Here is a 7015-nt window from a genome sequence, read left to right as displayed (position 1 = left end):
GAAGGCACAGCTGCTCAATGCCTACTTTGTTTCAGTCTTCTCACAAAATATAACATGTGACCGAATGACTAGTGAAGTTACCATAGACAATAAAGGTGAAGGGATGCAGATTGGGATAGGTAAAGAATATGTCAGAGAACTTCTGTCCAATGTGAATGAATTCAAATCAGCGGGGCTGGATGCTATTCACCTAAGGGTACTGAAGGAATTAGCTGAAGAAATCTCAGAGCCACTGGCAATAATATTTACAAACTCATGGATGGCAGGAGAGGAAGAATGGAGAAGGGCTAACATAGTGCCCGTCTTTAAAAGGGGGGGAAGGAGGAGCCAGGGAACTATAGACAAGTCAGCCTGACTTTGATACTATTAGATCAATGTATAAAACATTCAATTTGTGAATAGTTGGGGGATGAAGGGGGAATCATTAGAGACAGCATAGATTTACCAAGAACAAATCCTGCCAAACCAGCTTGATTTCATTCTTTGACAGGGTAACTGATTTGCTGAATAGGGGGAATGCGATGGACAGAATATACATGGACTTCATCAAGGCTTTTTACACAATCCCTCATGACATTCTGATAAGTAAGATGGAGAAATGCAAACTTGACAGAACTACCATTAAATTGATACAGAATTGGTTAATCAACCACAAAGAATAACTGTTAATAGAATGATGTCAGATTGGAGAGAGGTCTCAAGTGGGGTTTCATTTCCAGGGGTCTGTTCTGGGTCCAGTGTTGTTTAACATTTTTATTAATGACCTAAATGTAGGTATAGAGCGCATACTGCTCAAGTTTGCAGATGACATAAAGATTGGGGGTGCTAATACTAGGGAGGATTGAGCTAAAATTCAGAGGGATCTTAATAAATTGGAGAACTGGGCTATAGACAACAAAATGAAATTCAACAAAGAGAAATGTAATATGCTACACTCAGGGAAGAAAAAACAAATGCCAAAATACAGAATGGGGAAAAACTGGCTTGGCAGGAGCATTGCTGAGAAGGATCTGGGGATTGTGGTGGATTACAGCCTCAACATCAGTCAGCAATGTGATGCCATTGCAAACAAAACAAATGCAATTTTAGGTGGCATTAACAGAGGCATAGCATGCAAGTCACTGGAGGTGATAGTACTGCTCTACTCAGTGCTGGTTAGGCCTCAGCTGGAGTACTGCGTCCAGTTTTGGTCACCAATGTATAGAAAGGATATAGAGACTCTTGAAAGAATCCAGACATGCACAACAAAGACGATCAAAGGGATGGAATGTAAGCCATTTGAGCAAAGACTGCAGGAACTGGTTATGTTAGTTTGCAAAAGAGGAGATTAAGGAGGATATGATAGCAGACTTCAGATATTTGAAAGGCTGCCACAAAAAAAAAGATGGAGACAAGTTGCTCTCTTTTGCCACAGAGGGCAGGACAAGAGGCAATGGGTTCAAACTACAGCAGAGCAGATTTAGGTTAAATTTCAGGAAAAACTTCCTAACTGTAAGAACAGTAGGACAATGGAACAGACTGCCTCAGGAGGTTGTAGAAGTTTCTTTACTGTAGGTTTTCAAAGAAGGCTGGATCGCCATCTGTCTTGGATGGTTTAAACAAACATATCCTGTATCTTGGCAGGGGGTGGACTAAATGAACCTTGCAGTCCCTTCGAAACCTATGATTCTGTGAGTCAAAGAAGGTATACACTGGGCTGTTTTACCACACTATTTCCCTCATCCTATCCTACTTTTTCCCTCTCTATTCTGTCCCCTATACTTCGGCTAATCCTCCTTTCCTACTCATCTTTAAGTGCATTCTTCTACATTTCTTTATTTTATCTCTCTATTGTATTCCTTCTCTCTCCTTTGTCTCCCCACTTACTCCCTTTTCCTCCTTGCCCACCACATGTCTTGTGAGAATCAGGTTTTTATTCTGATCCGGGATGGGAGCTGAAGCACAGGTTGCAGCCCAGTAATCTGTATAAGGTAGTGATGGGAACGAATTGCCTGCAAGCTCATCACCAATGGTACTAACCAGAGACTGACTGTACTTGTGTGTGAGAACTCACTTAAAGGCTGGTCTTCTGTGGATGCTTTATGAGGGATATGGTGACTAGTCCTTGAGTCTTATATATGCTCATCCAAACTGCAGTAAGTCTCATCAGCTGAGCTGGCTTCCAACAAGATGAAATTGTCCCAACACAATGGAGAAATGTAATGCCACCAACACTTGGTTGGATTTCCTGCAGTGAGTTCCCAAATAAAACCTGCTATTTCTCTGCTGGAAGCCATGTGAGTGCAAGATAAGCCAAGGAAATTGCAATATAGCAAAAGCAAATATAATACTTTTGCAATAAGCTCTATAAATAAATTTCACACCGAGATAAGTTTTGTTATTTGAGAATTTGCTTGAGACACTGGGGGATACTTTCCCATGAAAATTCTCTTTACTTTACCTTGTATTGCAGCAAACCTGTTGTGAATATCACTCATTTGGTGACACCTGGAAGAACAACAGGTGATTTTATTTGGAAATGCACTGGATTAATATTCTTTCTAATGTAGGATACCATCATTTTTTCACAGGTAAACGTGTCCAGTGAATGGCTCATTGAATCCTAGGAACTGCCATTCTGCATCAGACCACTTGTCCATCTAACCAATATCCTGTCTGAGACAGTGGTCAGTACCAGTTTATTCAGCAGAAAATGAGTTTAAAACACAACCAGCAATGATGTGTTCACAATGATGTGCTAATCCTATTAATTAAAAGGTTGTTTTATGCTCGAAGATTGAGGATTGATATCCATTCCAAACCCCTTTTGGTTTTTTTCCTAATTATTACTAGTCTAACTCTTAGATCAAAACTTCATACAATATCTTTTTCCCTTCTCCCTGCTACAAATGACTATGATGTCCCAGGGGAGAGTATATTTTAGAAGTCTTTGTTTTTTCTTGATTTCCTTTATAATCACAGATGCATCTGCATACTTGTTCGCTAGAGCTGAGCAAAGTGGTGGGTTTGGGGTGTAGGTTTTTGTGATTTTTAATTTCTTTATCATAAAGGAACAGAAAATGAAAAGTACAAAAAGCCAAATGACTTACAGCTCATATAGGTTTCCAGATACCGCATGCTTCACAAGATCTCCAGTAGAATTACACAATAATGAAAAAAAATCTTCTCCGCCAAATTAGACTCCCTTTGGTTTATTGGAACACTCCAAAAAGAGAGAAATTTTATGATATTTGAAAATATTTTTGATTATTCTTTTGTTTTGCCTCTAAGCATGACTGTGACCATGTTGTGATGGGAACTGCTAGAAATCTTTTAAACAAAAAGCTTTTCCATTAAAGAATAGCCTTTTTGTGGGGAAAAAAACAACTGATAACTCTGAAAATAATAATTTTTAAAAAAACAAAATGTCTGAGGTTGACAAATTTTTGCATCACTTCCCATATTTCAAGCTGAGTAGGTTGGTTGTATTTGATCATATAAGTTACACTGTATTGGCTTTGCCCCCCACAACTACCTGAGTTTACCTTATGCGCTCTGGAAAGATAGTTGAAGACATTTTTATTCGTTCATTCATTCAGAGCAGGTGGCTCTCTGGGCTATCTGAGCCAGTCAGAAAAAAAGTTGCTAATGACAGGAGGGAGCTGCTCTGTTCTTTTCCTTGCTACATTGTGTGAGGAGAAGGGCTGTTTTTCATCTTTCCCAAAAGTTATTCACAAATTGTGGGAGGGGGGTAATGGCATTGCCTATTGGCCAGAAGACACAGGGGTACTAATGGTCCATGCCAGAGGGACATAGTTGTCCTTCAGTCTTTCCTACAAAATTGTTTGGGGAGGCTGTGGGTTGTGAGGCTGCATGAAGTCCCCACAATGCCAGGTATTTTGGATGAGCATCTAAATTTGGAACCAACTGAAATTTCCCACAACCCAAGATTAATGCAGTTTTACCCTGAGGCTACTTTGTAGCATGTATTTTGCCTATTTTGGTAATAGTTTAGTGCTAGGGTTTGTATGGTATTTGTTATTTTAGTGGACAGATAGTAGGTAATGTTTTAGGTGCACTGTGGGATTGTGGTGGGAAACAAGCTGTCTCAGACTTTTTCTTTCTACCCAAAGCCATGTCTCTTTGATGGAATCTCTTCTCATGAGTTCTCTGCATTCCCTTAAACTCTGAAGGGAGAGGGCCGAGAAGGTGACTAGTAGGGTCTAAGGAGAAGCCAAGTACACCAGGAGTGCACCAGAAGAGGTACATTTCTTGACTGCTTCCAACCTTGTGGTTATTCCAGCCATTTTTCCAATGGGATCTTCTTGCCTCTTCTAATGAGTGACCAGAATTCCTGGTCATCCATTTCCCATTTGATCATAGAGGGGGGCAGTCCAAAGTTACAGGAGATGTTTGGAGCATAACTAGCTCCTATTCCTTCCAGGGCCTCGGTTTGGTTTCATACCTTGTCAGGATAAGAGGGAGGCATTCTTAATACGTATACCTCCCCGGGATCCTTCTGGATGTGGAACTGTAGTGCATGCATGTATCCTGGCTACTTCTCCTCATAAATGACCTGTTGTGTGAATACGTGACATGCATATGACTATCTGTGCTTTGTTCTGTCTCCTGGTCTTTTCTTCACAAGCCAGTATTGACAAAGACGGATGCCATGATACTTTGGGGATAAGCTTCAAATGAGTATAGCTTAAAAAAAATTTGAAATATATAGCTAGACTTGCATTGCATAAGCCAATCTCTAAGCAATTCAGCCTCCCCCCCCACCAATATGGTATAAAAATGGTCATCAGTTTTGCCCCGTCCAATCCTTTGTTTGACCAGTCTGCAAGACCTTTCAAAAGCTAAGCAGTGAGTGTCAGAAATTTTCCAAATGAAACCCAAGCAATGTGTGCTAATTCACACAATTTCATGCCTACATTTGTGTGCAATTTGCATGATTGGACACTCAATTCAATTGTATTCCAGCCAAACTCGTTAATTGAACAAATACGGGTAGTCTTGGAATCACAACACTTTGCACAAACAAATGTGCCTCTTTTAAGTAAATTTGGTCCTGAAATAAATATTGCGGGCAGGGGAAGGGGTGTGGAAGGAATCTGCAAACTGCTTCCCTCTTTGGTTGCAAAATTGCATTTCACAAAAAACAGTTATCCTCTTCCACTTGTTGTGTTAACAACAGAGCCTTTATTAGATTTGTTGGGATCAAAGAGGAGGAATTGCCATGAACATCACATCTTCAGAACATGTGTCCGGTCCCACTAGCGCAAACATATGTCAGATTTCCCCAAAGAATCCCAGCGTCAGGCACCAGTGCTTCGTGTGCCAGCTGAATGACAGGATGTTTCAGATTTTTTGAGTAGTGTGTGCTGTATCTTATGGCCATTGGCAGGAATGATAAGGGTATTAAAGCAGTCACTGCACCCCAGGGAAACCACCTAACAGGCTTTTTAGGAAGGTACATCTCTCTAGTCCACTAGCTGTCAGGATATACCTTTCCCCCTAACTCAATGTCATCTTTTCAAGACTAGAAATCATGGCTGTTCTTAATCCTAACCTTGATCCCTATTTTAAGCTCTCTCTATTAAACAGAAATACACCTCTTCTAGTTTTGTTTTCTTTAGAAACAAATATATGGCGTGTCTTACAAATGCATATTTCAGCATTTTTAGGAAGTGCACACTGTAGGAGGAAAAAGGCACAGGCAGCTCTTCTCTCTTGTGCTCTTCGTACGGGGACCAACCGCAGCCTGCTCTGTCTGCTCCCTTAGCAACAGGAGAGGTGAGGTTAGTGCCTGCAGCAGCCTTATGTATCTCAAAGGGATCAGGGCAGAGGAAAGGGCATGGCCCTTCTTGCACACTATGTAGAAGATGGGATGCAGGATGCAGCATGTTGGAGGATTTAACAGTGGTCAGTGCTCTGTATTTACCTCCCAGCACACCCCGAGGCAGTCTACCTGTCCTCTGGAAGCAGAATGCCTCCAGGAACTGCTCCTTGTGTGGTGTCCTTCATCCACTAGAATTGAAGCAGTTTTAATATCCACAATCGGGCTCTTATTGATAGGAAGGATGATTCAGTGTTTAGGACACTAATCTGGGATTTAGGAGACCTGACTTCAGGTCCCTGCTCTGCAAGACTTTCTGTGTTACCGTAGCCAAATCACATGGTCTTTCTGTGCCCTTCCTCACAGGAGACCTAGATACTATGGCAATGAGGGGCCAAATAAGTATCTAGAATAGATATAAAACAAAGGTAATACAACAGATAGCACATCTTAATGGAAATGTACACATCACACATATTACAGTTAATGAGAGAAAGTGATTTTGTGAATGCCCAATAGTGGATCTATTTACACTTTAGTATTCCTAACTAGCAAATGTAATTCTCACTTAATTTGATGTGTGTTGATTGTTGCTCTTTTTAAGAGTCAGACACCTGCCTCAATATCTCTGATGCTGCCTAAAGCTATTTTAAAACCCCTTTTAACATATCTGTTTAATATGTCATGTGACAGGACATTGTGACTCTCACAGATCTGTAGCATTTGATATTCTTGTGAGAAAAAAAATCCATGTTGTCATCTACAAAATTACGGTAGCAAAGAATTTTTGTCTATTGTTTCTCCTGTTGTCCTAAACAAGTTATGCCTTTGCATGTTGTTATAATATATGTACAATAATACTTCAAACATTTGGGTTTACTTTCCATAGTGATACCGCTGTGTACCACATACTCAATAGTTCATTTCAGTCTCTGTGCTTTAAGGAAGCTATGGACATTCAGTGGGTTATTTCTCTTTTGAGAGAATAATGAATAAACGCAGGATTAATAAATTATTCCACATTATTTTACTTATAAATAATATTAATTATCAACCACTGTGCATGTGCCTGGTGTAGTACAGAACAAGGGGCCTTATACACCACCCTCTCCATTTGACCTTTATATTGTGAGCCCTCAAGCAGCTCACAATATAAAGGTCAAATGGAGAGGGTGGTGTGTATTCTTGTGTAAA

This window comes from Chrysemys picta, chromosome 3 (genome assembly GCF_011386835.1).
Source record: "Chrysemys picta bellii isolate R12L10 chromosome 3, ASM1138683v2, whole genome shotgun sequence".
NCBI classification, from domain to species: domain Eukaryota; kingdom Metazoa; phylum Chordata; order Testudines; family Emydidae; genus Chrysemys; species Chrysemys picta.
The sequence above is the reverse complement of the archived record's forward strand: the minus strand, read 5'-3'. Positions refer to the sequence as shown.